Source organism: Elgaria multicarinata, chromosome 8, assembly GCF_023053635.1.
Source record: "Elgaria multicarinata webbii isolate HBS135686 ecotype San Diego chromosome 8, rElgMul1.1.pri, whole genome shotgun sequence".
NCBI classification, from domain to species: Eukaryota; Metazoa; Chordata; class Lepidosauria; order Squamata; family Anguidae; genus Elgaria; species Elgaria multicarinata.
In genome coordinates, this window is record NC_086178.1 from 112934288 (window position 1) to 112957983 (window position 23696).

At 42.0% G+C, this 23696-nt stretch overlaps 1 protein-coding gene across 1 annotated transcript in view; it reads right to left on the reverse strand.

The window, feature by feature from the left end:
* SORBS1 (sorbin and SH3 domain containing 1) overlaps nt 1-21042 on the reverse strand; it is a 213393-nt gene extending 192351 nt beyond the window's left edge. Inside the window, exon 1 of the mRNA XM_063133194.1 lies at nt 20988-21042. The gene's annotated coding sequence lies outside the window, so the exon portion shown is untranslated. The remainder of the gene's footprint in view (nt 1-20987) is intronic.
* Nucleotides 21043-23696: the final 2654 nt, after the last annotated feature.

Here is a 23696-nt window from a genome sequence, read left to right on the forward strand (position 1 = left end):
TTTGGCGGTGGCCAGGAGTGCATTTGCACAGTTAAAGCTAATGCGCCAGCTGCACCCGTTCCTAGAGATGTCTGACCTGGCCACAGTGCCACATGCCTTAGTTACATCCTGTTTGGATTACTGTAATGCACTCTACGTGGGGCTGCCTTTGAAGAGTGTTTGGAAACTTCAGCTGGTTCAAAGAGCTGCAGTCAGATTGTTGACCGGGGCTGGTTATAGGAAGCATACAACTCCCTTGTTAAAACAGCTCCACTGGCTTCCAGCCTGTTTCCAGGCAAAATTCAATGTGCTGGTTATGACCTATAAAGCCCTATAAGGCTTGGGTCCAGGTTATCTGAAAGACCGTATTCTCCCTTATGAGCCTGTCCGTCCTCTGAGATGTTCAGGAGAGGCCCTTCTCTCAGTTCCACCACCATCACAGGCACACCTCATGGGAATATGGGAGAGGGCCTTTTCGGTGGCTGCTCCAGGACTCTGGAACTCCCTTCGCAGGGAAGCTAGACTGGTTCCCTCCCTGGTGTGTTTCCAGGGGCAGGCTAAAAGCTTTAAGGGGTAGTTGGGACCTCTGTTTATATGTTGTTTATATATTGGGTTTTAAAAAATATATATTTGTATTTTAAATGTTTTTAAATGTTTTAATATTGTAGCATGTTTAATTATTTTTTAATTTTTGTATATCTCTGTTTTAACTGTACATGTTTTAATTTGTAAAGCTGCCTTGAATCCCAGTATTGGGGAAAAGGCAGGAAATAATAATAATAATAATAATAATAATAATAATAATAATAATAATGCAGTATTTATCTCCCTCATGCTCACCCCAATTAACTTCCTGGGTGTATGTTTTTCTATTAAAGTTTGTCATTCCATTGTTGGATAATGGCAATTGATGAAATAGCCCCAGGTTCCTTCCTTCCCCTACAATCACTTGAACCCGCTTTTCTCAAAGATTTGGGTGAACAGCAAGAGGGAAAGAAATCCTCTTGTCTGTCTATATAAAGTCAAATACATTTCAGAATGTCTCTTACCCACCACCTTCCCCTCTTCAGAATTCCTCAGGACTTGTTCTGGGTGTAATGAGCCACAAAGGGCAATAGAAGAGCCATGCCAACCAGGCCTCTGGAATCCCCCGGGCCTCTGGAATGATAAGGCTGCCATAAACTATGTTAGCACGCAGTTTTAAGTGCATCCTCTTATCACAGACCAAGCCTGTTTTTTCTCTGTTTCTGCTTTGCTGTTGCAAAAGAATCAGATGCCTAACCCATGACCACTAAAAATCACCATATGCTGGAACAAAGACTGTGCAAATCCAACTCTCCCTTGGAACAACAAAATAGTGTCCCATCACACAGAGAACATTATGTAATATAAGCAAGAGAGAAATTATATGGAGAGGCTCAAGCGTCCCTGATTGACTACCCGGAGTTACTGAAGTTATTAGGGTGCTTCCCAAGTTTTAAAGCACTAAGATTTATACACATTTTATTTATTTATTTATTTTAGCATTTTTATCCTGCCCTTTAGCCAACAAGGCTCTCAAGGCAGCTAACAAAAATATTTCTTAAGACAAATGTTCTCCAAATGGGATCAGGATACTTAATTGTGGAGTAACGCCACACTCAAGCATCCCTGATTGACTACCTGGAGTTACTCAATTGTGGGGAACCCCACATATTCCCTCCCCCTTCTTTTAAAACCTGAGTGACTAACTGGTTTAATACTTTGTCCTTGACGCAGGGTTTTGGGAATGTAAATGGGTAAACAATTTAAGCAACAATAATAGCTTACATATTTAAATAAACAAACTGTAAAGGAAGGAAAAAACCCTGTTAAATTGGTAATGTCCCAAAGTCAAGGTTATTGGCTCCAATTTTGGTCCAAGAGCACAATAATGAGACCCAGGAAAACGTCTGCACTCGAGGATTCTCTGCGAGACAGTCCATCCACCACAACGTTCTCACAACCAGCCATGTGCTGGATCTCTGCATGGAACTCCTGGAATCACCATGACCATCACTGCAACAGTTGGTTGTGGTTCCACATAAACTGAAGCCACAACAGGATGAATCTGCAGGATGCAGGATGAATCTCTGGCCCCACACATATGGCCTGATCTTGTCCAAGGTCCACATGATCACCAAACACTCCATCTGCACTGATGAATAGTTCTTCTCCCGCTCCAATAGCTTCCTGCTGAAGTAGGCTACAGGATGCTTAACTCCTTCTAAAGTCTACATCAAAACAGCTCCAATCCCAACCCTGGAAGCGTCTGAGGCTAGAATGAATTCTTTATAAAATCTGGTATTATCAGCACTGGAGCAGTGCACAGAGCCTGTTTCAAAAATCAAAAGCTCTCTGGTACTCCTCTGACCATTGGATCTTTTCTGGTCTTTGCTTCTTTGTTAATTCATGTAGAGGTGCAACCATTTCTCCAAATTTCCTGCCATCCCTAGGAATGCACGCACCTGTATCTTATTGGAAGGAATGGGCCAGCTGTTTATTGCCTCCACTTTGCTAGTAACTGAGGCAAGAATCCTACTTCCTACTTGATGGCCTAGATAAATCACTTTAGTCTTACCAAACTGACATTTGGAAGCCTTAATGGTCAGACCTGTTGCCTGTATTGCTTTCAGCACCTGACTCAAGTGTGTTAAATGGTCTGGAAGTGATTTACTGAAGATGGCAATGTCATCAATGTATGCCATTCTGACATTCCTCTCAACACCTCATTAACAATTCTTTGGAAAGAGGCGGGGCTATTTTTTAGCCCAAAAGGGAGTACTGTGAACTCAAACAATCCCTCAGACGTTATAAAAGCAGTTTTCTCTCTAGAGCTCTCTTCTAGACCCACTTGCCAAAATCCCTTGCAGAGATCAATGGTGGAAATTAGGGGTGTGCACGGACCCCCCGATCCGCTTCTCTTCCAGATCCGCAACTTCCAGATCGGGTCCGCTCCGCTCCGCTCCACCTATAGTCCGCTTCGCTCCGCTGTGAAGCTCCGGATCCGGATCGGAGCTCCGCTTCCCCCCCCCATAGGCTTGCATTGAAATCCAAAAAAGTCTACAACTTTTTTTTCTGTTAAAGTTAGAAACCTCAAGTTTGGCACCATGACACCTCATGGACATATACACATGCATGCCATGACTCAAGCAAATCCAAGCATCCCCTGATTTTCGGGGAATTTTTGAAAATCAGACACCCCATTTTCAGACATGGGATTTACTCTGACATTTTGACAGATAAAAACTTGGAAGCAGGCACCCTCACAGATGCCATCTAGATCCACATTCATGGCAAGTTTCAAGCAAATCCCATCATCCCCTGATTTTTGGCGGGGCTTTAACCTCTAACGCACCACCCATAACCCCAATTCCCTTTTCGATATCTCCATCAATTTTCACGTTAGAAACCTCAAACTCGGCACCATGATAGTTTATCCATGTATACACATGCATGCTAAGCCTCAAGCAAATCCAAGCCTCCCCTGATTTTTGGGGAATTTTTGAAAATCGGACACCCCATTTTCAGACATGGGATTTACTCTGACATTTTGACAGATAAAAACTTGGAAGCAGGCACCCTCACAGATACCATCTAGGTATCTGTGCAAGGAGACTATTGTATTGAAGAATGGTATAAAGAAGTGTGGGACATTGCTATAAATGATAAATTGACATGTAATATTAAAATGAAAAAAGGTATAGCAAAAACAAATGATTTTGAGGGTATATGGAAAAAGTTCCTGGAGTTTGTATTTTCTAAAGGCAGTGGGAAACCACCAACAGAAGAAACTATGAGTTTTTGGAAACAGGAATGAGATCCCGAGGGGGGGGGGGAGCACTGTTATGTTTAGCATAAATATGTTTAATAGGCAAAATTTGAATATTTGATATTAAGGTAATTTTATGTATATGTAACAAGTGTTTTTTATTTGATGTTTTGTTGTTGTTATATGTTGTTTAATAAAAAATTAAAAAAAAAAAAAACAGATACCATCTAGATCCACATTCATGGCAAGTTTCAAGCAAATCCCATCATTCCCTGATTTTTGGCGGGGCTTTAACCTTTTAACTCACCCCAAATCAAGTCCCATGCTAGAACTACGTCAATTTTCACATTAGAAATGTCAAATTAGGCACCATGACACCTCATGTATGTATACACATGCATGCCAAGACTCAAGCAAATCCCATCCTCCCCTGATTTTTGGGGAATTTTTGAAAATCGGACACCCCAGTATCTCAGGGATTTAAAGCTGCAGACAGCTCAATGGGGCCATTTCAAAGGAAATCCCAACATGCCATGAATTGGGGAGTAGATAAACCTATATGAATCTTCTTCCACACTTGAAAAATTGATTTGAAACTTCAAAAAGTCTAAGTGAGCGCAGGAAGGACTTATCCCCTGAGTCAAAGCAAGACACACACAAACCATCCCTGCGAGGTGGGCAGGGGAGGAGGGAGGGAAGGCAGGCAGGCAGCAGACATTTCTGGGGGCATAAGGAAATGAGGCAAGGATGGTTTGTTTCAAAGCCAGCAGTAAAGTCATGCATTGCAAAGTGCAAACCATCCCTATGAGGAGGTCACAGAGGAGGAGGAGGACAGGCGGGCAGAGAGGCAGGCAAAGATGTGCTATAGATCTATGGGGGAGTCAGTCCCGGCAGATACCCCAAAACAACAGCACACAGGCGGGGGCAGGAAGGCAGGCATGGAGCAGACATTTCTGGGGGCACAAGGAAGTGAGCCAAGGATGCCAGTAATGCAAACCATCCCTGTGAGGCAGGAGCAGCACAGAGAGATGCCTTTTCTTTTGCATCTCATAACTAGGAGGCTAGGAGGATAAGAGTAAAGCTTTGTGATCCTTGCTTCAGAGTTGATTGACTGCATTGTGATCACAGCCATTACTAAACAACAAAATAATAATGTTAATAATAGCAGTACTAATATTAATAGCAATAACAACAACAATAAGGAGTTGAACCACAATGAAAGCCTGCCTGACTTCACTGAAGAGGAAAAGCCAGGAGAGCTTGGGCTATGGGGTGTAAATATAAAATGGAATAAATAAATAAATAAATAAATAAACAAAGGAGGGGTGGAATTAAAAGCAGCAGTGTTGCTGAATAAACAACAAGAAGAATTTTTTTAAAAAGGCTATGTCTGTCTTTCACCAGTAAGAGGAAAGTGGACGTGCCCAGGGGGAGGGGGAATTATGCCAATTTGACTGGCCCTGTCTAGGGACTACTCTTTAAGAAGCAAACTTACACTTCAACTCATGACAGGCATTAGCTTCAATCTCTCCACTGGTTACTCTTTGGAGGGCTCTGATGACCCTCCAGGGTGGGAGAGTGTGTGCACTGGGCACGTCCACATGCCCTAGGGGACCTCATCCCTTTGCACCACATCTATTCAGTTGTTCACCAAGGTTAGGGTGGGTAGCAGTGCTGTGTTTCCTATCTGTTATTTATTTGCTTAGTATATGATTTCAGGTTGTGTTTGTGCATTTGGTAGGGCTACTGTTTTAAAAAACACTGGGAAAAGTCCGTTCAGACTAAGAAAAAGAAGTTTCCCAGTATCCCAAGTTAGTAAGTATCTCGTTTTGCCTATCCCCTCCTCCAACTTTGGGATCATGTGATCATGATTGGGAGTTGACTCTGCCTCTCAGCACTTCAAAAAGGTACCTCTCCCGCTTTTTTTACCTGATTTAAAAAAAAATATAGCAAGCGAAATGCACCACGCAGAGAGCTGAGAGTAGGCTCAAAATGACCCCCAGCCACGACTCTCTAAGCACACGAACTTTCAGAAAGATTGCTTTAAAAACAACACAGTTATCCCCTATTCTTTTCCGCAATGCAATCCTATGGGCAAAATTTTCCAAAATGGCGGGCGGATCGCTCCGCGAAAAGAGAACCGCTCTGCCTATTGCCGCTTCTCTTCGCCGTGCTTCTAAGGGTCCATGGTCCGCTTCTACTCCGCCTCTGGGCAAGGCGGAGCAGGCCAATTCACTTCTGATTCTCCGATTCTAATCGGAGCGGAGCACATCCTTAGTGGAAATGACACAGGCAGAGCTTAATTGATCTAGGAGGGCATCCATTCGTGGCATTGGATAGGGATCTACAGATGTGATCTTGTTGATCTTTCTAAAATCATCACAGAATCTGATGGATCCATTCTGCTTTTTAACTAAGACAATTAGAATCATAGAATCATAGAATCATAGAATAGCAGAGTTGGAAGGGGCCTACAAGGCCATCGAGTCCAACCCCCTGCTCAATGCAGGAATCCACCCTAAAGCATCCCTGACAGAAGCCCAGGAGCTATTAGATGGTTGAATAACCCCTAGCTGCAACATGTCCTGTACTTAGTTTCTAATTGCCTCTAAAACTGTTCTATTCACCCTATATGCATCCGATCTAAAGGGGAATGAAACCCAGTTTTGATTTCATGTTTTATGAGGTCAGTTCATCCAGGCTCGGCACTAAACAGGTGTGAGTACTGCTGCAGTACTGCTTCTTTTATCACAGGAGAGGTGTCATTGTCCCAGCTTATACTCTCAATTCCACCCTCTTCTTTACTTTCCAGCAATAAATCTGGCTCACTCACGTTCTCCTCTTGGAAAGCACATGAGAAGTGATAAACAGGGGCTGCGTGTTGGTAATATGGTTTGAGCATATTGATATGCACCACCTTGTATTTTTCTCCACCTGGCAAAAAGTGGGCACCTTTTAATTAAAACCTTTTTAGTATCTTTTTGTATTTTACTCCTTTGTATTGTAAAGTTTTTGTGTAAAGTTGATATGACCATGACGGTTGAAACAACAAATAAACAATTACTCCCAATTACTCCCCTATTCCCATTCTCGTATCCTTGCTTATATAATTTGTAGTTTAGAGACAAAGTTGAGTTAATAGTTAGTCTGATCTAGTCTCTGTGTACCTGACATTAATTATTCATAGTTCAAAACATATAGCCTGTGTGTGTGTATGAGTGTATGTGCACGTATTACACTCACACATACACCAATCCTATGATCTCAATTATACTGGTGGCCACTTACACCAGTGTTAATATCAATATACCAGTTACATATTGATGAAGCTATAAACATCTTGGGGAAGCAGCACTGGAGAATCGTTCCTTTGCTACTCTGTCTGCCATGCACCAAAGACACAGGAGTCCTGCTGGGACATGTCAGTTCACAACTCTGTTCATCTGTTGTGCTTCTAGAATTCTGTTTTTGATGTTCAATAAAAGTGTTACGTTTATTACAGCTATTTTGCAGCTAAAGGTCCCTCACTCACTAGTTCTTACTCATTGCAACTGGTCTCAGAATGGGAGCCTGAATATATAACTCTCTGCCAAGCAAGAACACAGGGGAGCACTAGGTAACACCACCCACTTCCTCACAAACCCTTACTCTGCATCCAGTTACAGGGACCACGTGTTCCAGTTTGTTGCTTCTTAATAGGAATTTTGGGAAATTTTGAATGGGAAAAGTTTCCAAAATATTTAGGGTAATTTGTATTGGGGGGAAATCAGTTTGCGGGTATCAGCACAGGAGGCTATTCATAGAAGAGAACTTATAAATATTCATAAATGGTATTAGAAATGTATTAGAAATGTCTCAAGATGAATGTAAGTTAAAATCAAGGGAGGAACTGTTGAAAGGTTATACATGTCAATGGTTTTCTTATGCACAAATCATGGAAAGGTTTAAAATAAACAAAAAGAATTGTGGGTTTGAGCAACTGAAATTTGAATTTGAAATGGTATGTACAAATGATGAACATAGATGTATAAACTTTTATTAAAGTATGAGACAGAGGATGAGCAGGTAAAAGTTTGTATGATAAAATGGGCACAAAACTTTGGATACAACGTCTTAATGGAACAGTGGGAGAATATGTGGGAGAAGGGTTTATAATTTACATTTTGTTCAAGACTTAAAGAGAATTTCTATATGATGTACAGATGGTATATGTCTTCTGTAAAGTTAGCTAAAATGTATAAGGGTGTCTCCGGAAACTGTTGGAAATGTAAAGAAGAAGAAGGAACCTTCTATCATCTTTGGTGGATTTCTAAAAAAGCCAAAGCGTTTTGGACTCAAATACATTCTTTAATTCAAAAAATCCTAAAGACTAATATACAAATGAAATCATAATTTAGGCTTCCAAAGTGCAGAAATTGAATGTTTGATTTTGGGTCTGAAGAGCACAGGATAACAAACCCACAACACAACAAATGCCTCTCCTCACAGAAGTTCTGAACAATGAAGCCACTCAAACTGAAGTCACAACTCATGAAGAACTATTTCTAAGTAAAACAGCACTGGGAGACAAAGCCCATACATGGGGAAAAAATCTTTCATTGCATCCCCAAGCCAAATTCAGATGTGGAATGATAGTTGAGGGAAGATAAACAATTAGAAACAACACAGAGAGCAGAACAGACAGGATTGTATACAATCAGTGCAGCAAAGGTGAGATTTATCCAAGGACAAACTACACTTGTGATGTTAAAGACAAAGCACACTATAGATTTATCTCCCCTAAACCAAAGGGCATTTCCACCATTGCTACTATTATCAGACCCACTAAAAGAAATGGGGCATCCCATTTCTTTACCCGTAATGGGTTCCTAAGCAGTAGGACATGCTGCCTGCATATGTACGAAGAAGGACTGTGAAACCTGTGAGCATGTGATGGAGAATGTGTACAGATGCAGATGAGTAAATGGTTGGTTGACAGGGTGGGTTAAAACTATTCCCTGTATTGTACTCACTCTGTTTTTAAAGTTGAGGTGGCCATCGCAGCTTTAACTTAAAATAGAATGTTAATAAAATTTTAAAAAACCACTGTTTACTGAGTTAAACCAGTCATTCAACGAGTCCAATACCATCTGACTGACAGTAATTCTTCATGGTTGCAAATGGAGGTGTTGCTCAGCACCACATCCCAAGATTCTTTAACTAGAGATGGAGTTGAACTTAGAGCCTTCTATATGCAAAGTATGGGCTCCAACTTTGAGCCATAAGGCTTCCTCTCTTCCAAAGACTGAAGTTTGATAATGCTAACTTATATTTAAGTAAAACAACCAACAAGCCAAGATTAACTCTGACTACCAAAACCCAGCTAAATAGGAAAATGCTAGTCTTGTGGAGAAAAGTCATTCCACAATTGTGGAGCTTTTGCTTCTCATCATATGGACTTCGCATTGAGCTGGTATAGTCATCATAGCACTCAGACCTCATGAGAGACAGATGAAGTTGAGCACACATATGTACCTCAGCATTTTGAAACAATTTTTTTTGTACTCCGCTCTCTGCACTATACAACTTTTATGCCCAATGAGATTTAAAAGCACTGGAAATGAAGAGACTTGACACATCAGATCTGTGGGGAAAGTTCCTTGGCTCTTCTTCCATTACTAAAGGACTCAAGGCCCATAATCTTACCAATGTCTGGAGGAGACAGTGACTAACTTCCCACAAATTGGCCAGAGTTGTTAACAAGTACAGTACCTTATATCTTAAAAACCAAGAAGTATGGCAGAAAAAAACTTCTGCTGATGCTTATCAATCCCACAGGCGATCTTTGTGGTATCCATGCTGAATCCCATGGCTTCGTGGGACAAAATGAACTTGTTTTGCAGTCATGCAATGTTAAACTGACCTGAGGTTTTCTATCAATGCGGAGATTGAATGGATCACTATCATTTGCCAACTGCTTAATAGCAACATGACGATTCTTTGAATAAAATAAAATAAATATTGTAACATAGTTAAAACACCTGAGACAAAGAGAGAGAGAGAGAAAAAAGGAAAATAACAACTTGAGATAGAAGTTGCAATTACGTTGGGGAAATTGTTTTACGAGTTCTTTGTACAGAGAAAAGGAGCCCAGAGCCACTGCCCCTGTTGTTGGTTTGTACATCCTTGCCAGGAAGTATTCCAAATACTGCAGAGATGACCTTCCAGGCATTGAAGAGGCAGCTGGACAACCATCTGTCAGGGATGCTTTAGGGTGGATTCCTGCATTGAGCAGGGGGTTGGACTCGATGGCCTTGTAGGCCCCTTCCAACTCTGCTATTCTATGATTCTATGATTTCCTCACGATAGGGCCAGACCTTCCATACACTTTTGATGCTATGTCCAAAAGGCTTATTGGCCTATAATTTTCAGTGTCAGTTCTCTCACCCTTTTTGTACAGGGGAACAATAATACTATGCCACCCAGCAGGGATAATTCCTGTCCAATTAAAGTGCAAAAACAATTTAGCCAAAAACGAGGACCACCAAGTAAATTTGAATAGTTCAGGGGGAGCATATCTTCCCCTGGGGTTTTACCTGTTAATAGGTTCTTTAATAGACAGCTGATCTTTTGAGTTGTTACTGCATGCCAGACTGGGAGGTCCATGCTCGGTGAACCTTCCTCAACTGGCTCAGGACCATGAAAAATGTCCTCAAAGTGTGGTTGCAATGCAATGGCAGGGATCTGAATTTCCAAATGCAACTTAGAGGCATGTATACCAGAATGAACCATATTCCAAAATTTTGCATCATCTTTCTGTCTCACTGCCAGGCCCAACTCAGTCCACTTTTGTCTGATAAATTATTCCTCCTCCTCCTCCTCCTCTTCCTCCTTCTTCTTCAATAAGGCCTTGTTTTCCTAATCAGGGTTTTTAGTAAAGTATCTGATCTGGTCTTTCTGGCATTTCTACTGAGCCTAACAAGTTCTTTTTTCATATCCCTACATTTTTTGTCAAACCAACTCACAGTTCAAAGTTTGGAAGCACCAAAAGTGCCAGACTGTACTAAGTGAGGCTTCACGTAATCTACAATTGGTTGATAACCCTCCATAACTTACAAGTTTCCTTCCATGATTTTGTTTCTGAGGCCCAGCAAAGTAGGACCACGCAACAAGACTGCAACCTTGATGCTCAAAGATTTGGACCATTTAATTTGTCTGTCGCTAGAAGAGACAAACCTAATAGGGTAAGTCCTTTTAACCCAAATTGTCGTAACAGCCAATTGCATTACAAGTTTAATGGGATAGTGGCAGTCTCCAGCTGAACTTCCACTGAGAATATTTTGATGTTAGGAAGTAGAATAGGGGAAGTCAGGAAGTAATCTACTATACTGCAGCCCCCCCAACATGCTTGATGAAAGATAAGTATAGTGTCCAATAGACACATCCACTGAGCTACCATTCTAGATTAACAAGAAACACTTACATGTTAGCATCATGAGATTCTTGCTGTTCTTATTTATTTTCCTATCTTGGGAATGCCTATCCAAAAGGGAAAAATCATCAAAGGGAACACTTAACTGTTTTAGCAGCTCTGCATTTGTTTGTCCCAAACGGACATTTAGGTCCGTTAAGCATTTCCTGAATGCAAATCAATCTCTCCTAGAACAGTCTCCAAGGATGTCCATACAAATGAAGGGGACATTGCAGAGGTTTTTTTGGGGTGGGTGGGGGACATAGACATTTACACAAAATATGGAGATGGCATTTTGAAAAGTTATCTGCAGTGTTAGGATACCATCATAAGGCTAAGTGCCCACCATTTGGCAGACATTCTCGAATTCCACAGTGACAAGGATTGCCAAACCATCCCTGCAGTGTCCCATTTTATGGTGCAGCAGCAGTGACAGCTCTATAACCTTGAAGATGCAAGTTATCCTTCTCTTGGAGAAAGACTGTAGGGAACTCTTTGTAAGTAGTTCACAGACTCCTTATCCACTAATTTACCTGCCCATCCAGAAACATTCCAAAACACTATGTTCAACACTACGGGTATTGTTTCCTCTGTTTCTCTTCTTAGACAATAATTATGAGAGTCAGAAGGAGGCCAATTGGTCTTCATCATATAACTAAAGGGAACAGAATTTAAGTGGGAGCTGGCCCCCACTAATCCCTCCACTAGGGCAGGTTTAGGCCCCTCTTTTCTCAGGAAGGAGAACAGTGTTTCTTGTAATAGGCCTAACTCTTTTATGAATTTTTCGTGTGCCTAGCTACTCATCTGTTCAAACTGAACTACTTTAACAGCTTCCTCGGCTTCCTTTTACTATGTACAGCACCATGTACACTGATGGTGATATAATAATAATAATAATAATAATAATAATAATAATAATAATAATAATGATGATGATGATGATGATGTAGTTGTTCTGCCAATACAACCAATCCATCTAGGAGCTGTGGCCTACAAGAGGCAGTAGAATATTCTTTCTTCTGCACCTTGTTCCCGCTGAACCAGTGATGACCCATCAATATTTCCTGAACATACTTAAATTTAATGATATCTCCTCCTATTCCGACGATTATATCATCTGGAAATGCTTCACCAAATCTGTTTCATCTGTCAACAGGAGTTCATTATCTTCACCAAGCCCTATCTGTGCAGTACTAGAACCTGGCTTTGGGCTAGTAGCTTGCCTTGCTTCTCCTCCTTGCAGTTTTGCGAGTTGCTTCCATTCTTTATTTTATAACTTAGCGACTGAGGAATGCTTAAACACCCCAAATTCTCCTTCCCTCCTAATTTGATCAAAGCACTGTCCAGGAGCTAATTTGGTGTCCCCTCCCCCAAGTGAAACTTGGTGTGTTATTTTACAAGGCTGTCCAAGCAAGGGAGATTTAACAATTTTTCTGAAATATCTAGTAATCCAGATACCTTCTCTCTCCAAATTTATTCTGCCTTTTAGTAAGTACTCGACAGTAGATGTGTCTACAAATAAAACTAAAACTCTTATACTTGACTAGGTAGAGAAGGGATATTTGATCTCCATTACATCTGATGAACTGAGTAGGTTAAAGCCAAGCTAGCGCTATATATATTCATTAAAAAAAAACACCTATGGTTTACAAAACAACATTAAAGCTCTACAGTTTTCAACCAAGCACCAAAAAGCAGGGAAATTGGGAGTTAAGGCTAACAAGCCTTGACGCCACATCCTCCCTAAGGAGGTAGAAAGTGCAAGTGAAATTCTCATTCTCCAAAAGCAGATAAACCATGAGGATAGGATGGAGAATATGATATGTAGAGGTGACTGTGGGATTGTGGAAAACTGATGAACAACTTGGGGCCACCTACTTCTTTTTGTTTAGAGCAGCCCTTCCCCAACTACAACTCTCATCATGGGACTACAACACCCATCATTGCAAGTCAGTTATAAACCATTTATATCTTGGCATGTTTTCATCGTTTTAACAAGTTAAAAGGGGTATTCACTGTTTTCCTGCTTATGCTCTTTCATTTTCAGCCCAGAGCTGCAGCCTATCAAGATCACATTGAAGTTTGCTTCTGTCTTCCAGGGTATTAGCTATCCCACCCAATTTTGTGTCATCTGCAAATTTGATACGTGTGCCCTGCACCTCCTCGTCCAAATCATTAATAACAATGTTGAAGAACACTGGGCCCAGGACTGAGCCCAGCGGTCCCCCATTCGTTACCTCTCCACAGTTTGAGAAGGTGCCAGATGACACACTAAAGCTTAACTGTGGTTAATGGTGTCATCTCACACACATTTTCCCTAACCATCTGCCCCACTAACCACATTGTGGTTAGATTCACTAACCACGTTGTGCAACATGGTTAGCGGCACTAACCATGGCTAAAAGTGTTGTCTGAAACATATCTGTGGTTAAGGGGTTAAGGCATAGAGCTTCCAGTAGAGAGTGGACTAACTAGGTGGGGCCACTCTAGCCAGCAGGCTCTATGGCTGCTCTGGATTGCCGATTGATACACTCACTGTGGCTGCCATTTTGTGTTTCACATTAGTTTTGTGGAGCGATTTTTGCTCTTCTTACAGTAGAGGTTTTTAAATCCCCATACAAAGCATCCGTTTCTCCTACCTCATTGAAACGCCACTACACCTTTCAGGTTCTGATGACTGTGGTGATGCTGCCTGATGACGCAGCAAGCACAGCTGTCCCAGAAGGCTTCTGCCTCCACTGTGATGACTGTAGAGATATAGCAGGCATGGCAATACAGAAAGCAAAGGAACCACTCACTAAACAGGGCGATGCATGTATGCAATTGTTGATTTCATTGGTGCTTGCATTAAAATGACGGCTGTAACTGCCAGGGCTCTTAGCACTAGGGCTGTTGGGTTACAGGGTGGATCACTTGGAGGAATCCGGTGCCCCACTAACCACTTTGTGGTTAAGGAAAACTTAAGGGTTAAAAGGGTTAAAAGTGTCGTCTGCAAGCATGCCGCATGTGCTTAGCATTAACCACAGCTGAACATGGTTAAGCTAACCACAAAGCCCACAGTGTCATCTGAACCAGGCCTTTGAGTCTGTTTTCAAGGTGCTTACAAACTGACTTCTTTATAATCTGCTCAAAAACATTTCCAGGGATGGATGTCAGACTGACTGGTCTGTAGTTCTCAGGTTCCTCCCTTTGGCCCTTTTTGAAGTCGTGACAACATTAGCCCTCCTCCAGTCATCTGGCACCCATCTGCCATGATTTCACAAAGATAATAGACAGTGGTTCTGAGAGTTCTTCTGTATGGTAGAGAAAAGGAGTCCAAGATGGGTGGGAGTATTTAAAAAAGGAAAATTTAAAGGCACAATCACAAACAATTCCAACAAGGAAAAAAGACAGAAGTCAACAGAAGAAACCAACGTGGCTCCACAAAAAGCCTAGAGATGACCTGAAAACAAAAAAGGACACATATAAGAAGTGAAAAGAAGGCCGGGCTACAAAAAAAGAATACAGACAGATAGCACAGAAGTGCAGGAATGACATCAGGAAGGCTAAAGCTGAGAATGAGCTGAGGCTAGTGAGGAATGCTAAAAGCAACAAAAAGCTTTCTTAAGAAACGTGAATAGTGAAAGACAGAGGAACGAAATGGTGGTTCAACTACTCGCGTATGGCAAATTGATAACAATTGACAAAGACAAGGCCAAAATACTGATTTCCTACTTTGGCTCAGTCTTCTCCCAAAAGAGGGTCTAGGACTCCCCTGGCAAAAGTGAAGTACAAGCTGAAAGGGAAGGATTGCAGTTTGAGATTGATAAACAAATGGTGAAGGAACACCTATTTTCTTTGAAGGAGTTAAAATCTCCAGGGCCCGATGAACTGCACCCTAGAATAATAAAGGAGCTGGCAGAAGAACTCTCAGAACCATTGTCTATTATCTTTGCAAAATCGTGAAAGACGGGTAAAGTGCCAGAAGACTAGAGAAGGGCTAATGTTGTCCCTATCTTCCAAAAAGGAGGAACCTGGGAACTATAGACCAGTTAGTCTGGCATAAATCCCTGGGAAATTTTTGGAGCTCATTATAAAGAAGTCAATCTGTAAGCACCTTGAAAACAATGCAGTGATTACAATAAGTCAGCATGGATTGGTCAATAACAAAACCTGCCAGACTAATCTGATTGCATTCTTGGATTGGGTAACCTCCCTTGTGGACTGTGGGAATGCTGTAGACATAATATATCTTGACCAGCAAAGCTTTGGACAAAGTGCCCCATGCTAACATTCTGATTAGCAAACTAGCTAAAAGTGGGCTAGATGGAACAACTATTAGGTGGATTCACAGTTGGCTAGAGAATCAGACTCAAAGAGTGCTAATCAATAGTACCTTCACAAACTCAGGAGAGGTAACAAGAGGAGTACCGCATGGCTCAATCCTGGGCCCAGTGCTCTTCAACATTGTTATTAATGACTTGGATGAGGAGGTGCAGGGAATGCTACACAAATTTGCAGATGACACAACACTGGGTGGGATAGCTAATACTCTGGAAGACAGAAGTAAACTTCAATGTGATCTTGATAGGCTGCAGCACTGGGCTGAAAATAAAACAATGAAATTTAATAGAGATAAAGGCCAAGTTCCACACCTAGGAAAAAGAAACCTAATGCACAGTTACAAGATGGGGGACATTTGGCTCAGCAATACTACAAACAAAAAGGATCTTGGGGTTGTTGTAGATCACAAGTTGAACATAAGCCAACAGTCTGATGTGGCTGCAAAAAAAAGCAAATGCTATTTTGGGTTGCATTAATAGAAGTATAGCTTCCAAATCGTGCAAAGTATTGGTTCCCCTCTATTCAGTACTGCTTAGGCCTCATCTTGAATACTGCGTCCAGTTCTGGGCTCCACACTTCAAGAAGGACACAGACAAGCTGGAGGGAGTTCAGAGAAGGGCAACCAGGATGTTCAGGTGTCTGGAAACAAAGCCCTATGAGAGACTGAAAGAACTGGGCATGTTTAGCCTTGAGAAGAAAAGATTGAGGGGAGACATGATAGCACTCCTCAAATACTTGAAAGGTTGTCACACAGAAGAGGGCCGGGATCTCTTCTCGATCATCCCAGAGTGCAGGACATGAACTAACAAGCTCAAGTTACAGGAAGCCAGATTCTGGCTGGACATCAGGAAAAACCTCCTGACTGTTAGAGCAGTATGACAACGGAGCCAATTATCTAGGGAGGCATTTAAGAGGCAGCTGGACAGTCATCTGTCAGGGATGCTTTACGGTGAATTCCTGCACTGAGCAGGGAGTTGGACTCAATGGCCTTATAGGCCCCTTCCAACTCTACTATTCTATGATTCTATGATCCACAAGATGTGATAAAGACCACACTCTAATCTCTTCTACAAAGGAGACCATCTACCAATTGGCTGACATTGAGCTTCTCTACACATAGGAAAAATCCTGCACTTTACTGTGGCTTTCCTCCTCGCAGTAATCCCACCATCACAATGTGCTCCTTCACATGCAACCATGTGATTTGTTCATTTCTTAGAAAGGCTCCATTGTGTTTTAATAAGACACCACCATCTAGTAGAGGAAAGACCCTGCCTTTTTCCTGATATTATGGCTGTTAACAATGTCGTGTAATGGACCCACAAACCATCCATTTAGAGAAACTCATTGTGTAGATGCAATGGTGGCAGAAAAGTAAGCTTTCTTCATTCCCATCACCACCATAGCATAAGTCTGAAAATAGCTTCTTACCTGTGTTTGATAGTGCTCACAGCCATTTGTGTTCTAGCTGTTGACCCAACCATTTCATTACCCTCAGAATACCAAGAAGTTTAACTGTATGTTAATTAGTGATGTGGGATGGAAATTTTTCAGTGAAAAAAAATTCTGTGCTTTATTTTTCTGCAGAAATTTTCCCATTTCATAAGTTCATTACTAATAATGAATAGATGCCATTTGCCAATACAATATTAGGCAAGCTTGGCAATTTCAAAATTGTAATTAATATTTTTTAGGTGATTATCCCTAGCAAATATGTGAGAGACTACATAATATAGATAATTGATTTGTTAGCACGGTGGCAGTGGGAAATAAAAATGAGTTGATCAGGAATTATGTATTTGCAGTGGCTTTTAATGATTGCTCGGGTTGAAATAGATGAGTGATTTTCAGCATATCATGCACAGTTCTTTCTTTGGGTTCCTAAAATGTATTAGTGTATCAACAGTTTTCAGCACTTTTTGGGTATCCCCCACCATTAAATTTAAATATAACAGAAGTATATACTAATACTATTGTATCTAAATTTTTACAAATATTCAATACATTTTCTACGTAATCTAACATTTAAATCACATTAATTTCCCCCCTCAAAATATTTTGGGTCATACTTGTAACGCAGTGGGAGGTTATTTGAAGGAATGCTTCCTCCCATATGTACCTGCCCGGACCTTAAGATCATCTACAGGGGCCCTTCTCCGTGAGCCCCTGCCAAAGGAAGTGAGGCAGGTGGCTACTAGGAGGAGGGCTTTCTCCGCTGTGGCACCCCGGTTGTGGAACGAGCTCCCCAGAGAGGTTCGGCTGGCGCCTACACTGTGTTCCTTTCGTCGCCAGCTGAAGACCTTTTTATTCTCTCAGTATTTTAACAACTAATTTTAACTTACATTTAAATTTTACTGTTTTAATTCTGTATTTTAATCTTATATCAACTTCTGCTGCGTGGTTTTATCCTGGTTGTGCTTTTTATATTGTATTTTGTAGTTGTGTTTTTAGATTGTTGGTTGTTTTATTATGTTCTTCATGGTTTTAATTTTTGTGAACTGCCCAGAGAGCTTCAGCTATTGGGCGGTATAGAAATGTAATAAATAAATAAATAAATAAATTGGGACAAGCAAAAAAAGAACCATGGGAATGTATTTTAGCATTGTTCTTTATGAAGTACAAGTAAAATAAACATGCTCTCTAAGGCAGGAGTTCAAAACCTCAGACCAAGGGGCTACATTCAGCCCTCCAGGAATGCCTAAGTGGCCCCTGCCCCCTAACCACCAATTATCTGGTCGTTTCCCAGCTTTTGTGCAGCTTTTTCCTCATTCTAAAAGGATGGAATTGTTCTCCTAGTGCTTTAATTACTGGCAGTAAGAGATTTAAGCTAAATTTAAACAAAAATATATTGGTAATTTTGGTGGATCTGGCCCCACCCTTTTTGCCTTTGACCCCACCCACCCCTGGAATGCAGCCCCCAAGAGCTTTTCTGCAATGGAATTTGACCCTCGGGCTGAAAGATGTTCAACACCCCTACTATTGGGCATGAGGCAACCTGAAACATTTCTGATGCAAATTACCCTACATTGCCATTGTGATTTGGTCAATGATGTTTGAGAGAAATCATATCTATTTCCGGAGCCACCTCTTCATTCTGGTTGGAGACCGAGGCCTTGGCAGGACTGCTTAGCAAAAACTTCAGGAAATCCCCCCACGGACCTCAGAAAGCCATCTGGATTCATCACTGAATTCAAAAGTAATGTTCTGAATTGCTCCTGTTGCCATAATATCCACTCTTGCACTTTGTCTATGCAAGCCTCTTGCTTGAGGGACGGAGTGCAACTGCCACAGACAGACACACATGCCCTGCTACATCTGTGCTGCAGGCGAAAAGTACTCTGAAGCAATGGCCTGAAGGAGATAGGAGTTTCCATAGTGGGAATTGTGTCTCCTGCTCTGGCACTTGGGCATTTTATTTTCCCACCCTCTAGGCCCAAGGGGCCCTGGAATACAGCAGGGGCTGCTGTGCTCACCCCTGTGCTCACCCCTGTGCTAGGCTGACCAGCTAGCTTTAGACAGCTGAGAAAACTCCTAGGACTCCAGTTTTCTGCTCAGAGGTGCTTTTTTCAACCTATGGTTATGCGATAACATTATTAGGACCAACCAATATTTCCACAAAACTGTGCAAGCTTTCAAATTCTCTAGAACTCTTTATCAGGCGAAGTGGTACAAAAAACAAGGGATGGGGGAAGAAACAGAGAAGTCAAAGGAGTTGGCCAGAAGTCAATTTAAAATTACAATTTTTAAAAAATAACGCAATGATCACAGTATGCATATTTTAATATAAACAATTTAAAACAAATCAAAAATTGTGTAGGAATGGTAGAAGGGTGCATGGTGGAATCCTTTAATGGCACAGAGCTCTCTAAACTGGGAGTTCTCCAATATGTGTGAGTGAGAATCACTTAAAACAATCCATACCTCTTTCACAGCATGGATGTGGGGGGAGGGGGGAGAGAGACACACAGGAATTCCAGATTTGATTAAGAATTTCCATGAAAAGCCAATTTGCCAGTGACAGGAACACAACTGAATAACCTAATGCCTACAGCAAAAAGAGGAATTTGCAAATGTACAAACCATTACTATTTTCAAAGTCAAGCATAAGGTTTACTGAGACATGTACACTCTTTGGCTGAAATGGAATATGTACAACAAGCCTGGATTGCATTGTCTTTATTACCTTTGTAGATTAATTAATAAGTGGGAGTCTTCTTACTAACATCAGTACACTGAGAGATTTTTTTCTCGCCCATCCTCAGGATTGCAGTGGAACGCGGAACGTAAAACCTAACAGCAGGCCATATATAGGTTTTATTCTGTACTCAGAGATGTAAGTAAGCTTGAGTGAATTTACAAACATTGTTCTTCAGCAAAAAGAAATATCTAATGTGGATTGCTAATGTAAAAACAAACAAGCATGTATATTTCTGCATGTAAATCATGCCCAGACCACAGCAATTCCTGGGAATTGCTTGAATGACTTTTATTCGTGAACACCCAGGGAACAAACACATATCCTATTTTAACAACGCATTTTATTAGCCACCAATGTTTATGTTTACTCCAAAATTGGTTCAACAAAACATGCCATTCTGCTTGCTCTATGCTTTTTCCCAAAGCACATTCTTCTTCTCAGTCTACTCCAAATATGGGTTCAGTCACCAAAGCCTTATAGATTTTGAGCACTCTTGCACAGCTCTATTAATTTTAACTGGCCTTGTGCAAATGATCTTTCCCAAAGGATCGTGCCCTTAGAAATTTTATCCTCTGCAAACAAGGATGAACAGTTACAAAAGCAGATCGCATAAACCCTCCTACCTGGATCTCTCGGAGGGAGCACAGAAAACGATACCTTTTCTCCTCCTAGCAACAGATACAATTTATTCCATCTGTACTTCTTGAAACAATGCACACAGTCATCCCTCCATCAACTGCACGATTATCTTTGAACCTCCCCACGCCAGCGTTCTGCATCCTATTTCAAGGTCGCGATCCATAAAAGGGGCCACTCCTAAAATGGAATCCATCAGCTGATTTCTTTGAAACCCAGATCTCCCCCCACCCACCCAAAGCAAGAGAATTTGTGGCCAAGGGTCACTCGTATGAAGGCTATGTTTACTACTAATAATAATAATCACACAGAAATATCCTGTGCGCGCAAAAATGACGGACGGCGCGGGCTAAAACAAGACGCTGCTTATGCTTCGCAGTTCTCCAGGCGCTGCGTGTGAGTTTTTAAGGCGTTGGTCTTCCCATTATTCGCAGCTCTTATCCAACGGCTCGCCTCTCTTCGGGACTACGGAGCCTGGCCCTTAAAACAAACGCGCACGCGCGCGCGCGCATATTCTGGCCCCCGGAAGACGTCGGCTCGCCTTTTCTAGACCGGGCTAAGCAAACATCGACCGTGACAACTTTGCCTGGACCCCCACTCACCCCTTTTACCTTGTGCAAACGGCGGCCCCTTCCTTCCTCCCTCGCTGGCTCACTTGCTGGACAAATGCGCCTCCGCGCCCTCCACCATGCCGCAATTCCCCTATCTCTGTTTTGCTTCTGGCGACGAGAAAAGCCCGGACTTCACTGCTGAACGGAGATGGGCGCAGGCGACCAATGGGCGGCGGCGGCGCCTCCTACCTCATTACAATGCCTCTGGAAACCTCGTCCGCTGCGTTGCCGGCCGCAGCAGGGGTGGTGAGCTGGCGAGGAAGCGGAGAGCCGTGCGCCTGGCCGCGCCGCTTCTCCGAGGCAGAACAGGAGCAGGAAACGCGTGTACGCGCCACCAGCCGGTGGGATTAAGGGAGCGCGCTACATGGCAGCGCAGGTCGCTGCTTGCGTCCCCCACCACCCCCACCCCAATCTGGGTTTGTTGAGCTTGATCCCCTCCCTATAGATTAGTTCTATCCTACACCAGCCTTATGGTGCCCTCCAAAATGTGTTGGCTTAGAACTCCCCAGTCCTCATCCAGCATGGTTATAGTCCAACACATTTGGAGAGCATCAGGTTGGGGAAGGGTGCCCTATGCCCTGTACTGCCCCATGGGCAGGAATTTAATCCATATCTACTTCTGTCCCCAAAGAGGAATGGATTTAACAGGGCTTCCAAGGAAGTGTGCATAGGCTTAAGGGTATTCACTTCTACTCCGCCACCCCCAGTACATAGAGTTGGAGACATTCCAAGTAATGTCCAGGAAAGGAAAGGAACCTCTCGTGCAAGCACTAGTCATAACTGACTCTTGGAGGGACGCCAGCTGACGTTTTCTTGGCAGGCCTTATCACGGGGTGGTTTGCTGTTGCCTTCCCTGGCCGTTATTACCTTTCCCCCAGCTAACTGGGTACTCATTTTACCGACCTCGGGAGGGTGGAAGGCTGAGTCGACCCGAGCCGGCTGCCTGAAACCAGCTTCCGCTGGGATTGAACTCAGGCTGTGGGGACAGTTTCAGCTGCAGAAACTGCTGCTTTACCGCTCTGCGTCACACGAGGCTCATGTCCAGGACTGGTCCTTAGATTGGAAGATCCATTAAATGCTTTTGGGTTCCACAGCAGTGATAAATCCTTATTGAGCAAGGGATCTATAAATGTCAAAATTTCTCTATTCCATTTATGGCTCCATGGAAAGTAACGAAGGGGGGAAATCCCACCCTTACAGGCATGGAGAAGCAGGCCCATAATAGAGGGGGCATAAAAGAATAGTACAAATGTACTATTATGTACAATAGCACATAATATTTATTTATTATTATTTATTTATTAATTACATTTCTATACTGCCCAATAGCCGGAGCTCTCTGGGCGGTTCATTATGCTTTTTTATTATAAATATGTAAAGCTAAAGACTATATAAGCACATTAAATATATATCATATTCAATCAATTTAATAAATGTACCTTTATTTCATTCTAGGTTCAGTTTGGTACAGCATTGTTCTCATACCACTTCTTTTTTATTATAATATATATTTCAAACTCTACATGTTCCTTATTTTTATTCCAAATATAAATAAAATATTAAGAATTCCAAAGGGGACATATTAAAATAAATGACAGTAGTTGCCAATAGGGAAACCATACATGCCCATAGAGAAACCATACTTGCCCATAGGGAAACATAGGATAGTACTTGTCCAGAGGGAAACAAAGGACAGAGCTTGTCCATAGAGAAATCATACTTGGCCATAGGGATCCCTTGGAAAGCACTTGTCCAAAGGGATCCATAGGACAACATTTGCCCATAGAGAAACTATACTTGCCCATAGGGACCCATTGGACAACACTTGCCCATAGGGTTCCATAGGAAAGCTCTTACCCATAGAGAAACCATAGTTGTCCAAAAGGATCCATAGAAAAGCACTTGCCCTTAAGAAAACATAGGATAATACCTGCCCATTGGGAAAATATACTACCCTATCGGGGAACTATACTTACGCATAGGGAAAATATACTTCCCTATGGGGAAACATAAGACAGCACCATGGTTGCTCGAAGGAGAAACATGGCATTCTTGTTGTATGAGCTCTATCATTCCTGTGTTGCACTGTTATAAGCCATAGTTTGCAAAACACTTGGTACTCTTATTGGGATTGGATGGTATTGTGTTTAGTGTGTTCAAATCATCAGCCAATCTTACCCTAACCAGTGGTATGTCATTTTCATTCAATTTGATAGAAAGGAAATTGCTTTTGAAAAGAAATTCAAAGGAGAAGAAATTTCAGAGAAATTCTCATGGATTTGGGCCAGATCTACACCAAGCAGGATATAACACTTTGAAAACAGTTTGAAAATGTTATATGTAATGTGTCCTGGGCCTGAACAGTTGTCAAAACCGTTATGAAGCAGTAATGTAGATCCTGCCTTGGTTAAGGTTCTTGTGCTTTCCTTACGTATGAGATGGGTGGGGACTGTACATGATTGTCCTGTCTTGCATTGTACAACCACCTCTCTGACATCCTGTAGCCTCTTTGGCTTCCCGCACTTCCTGCAAAGGGGAAGAGATCATTAATTTATTCCTCCCATTGGGCCTTTTCAGATCAGGAAGTCCAGGCAGCCTTGGAAACAGCACAGCAAAGGACAGATGTGTAATGGGGGTGGGGGACCACACATACACAGTACCCTTGGCCACCTCACAGTGATTGAGCAAGGTCAAAAACACCACCAACAC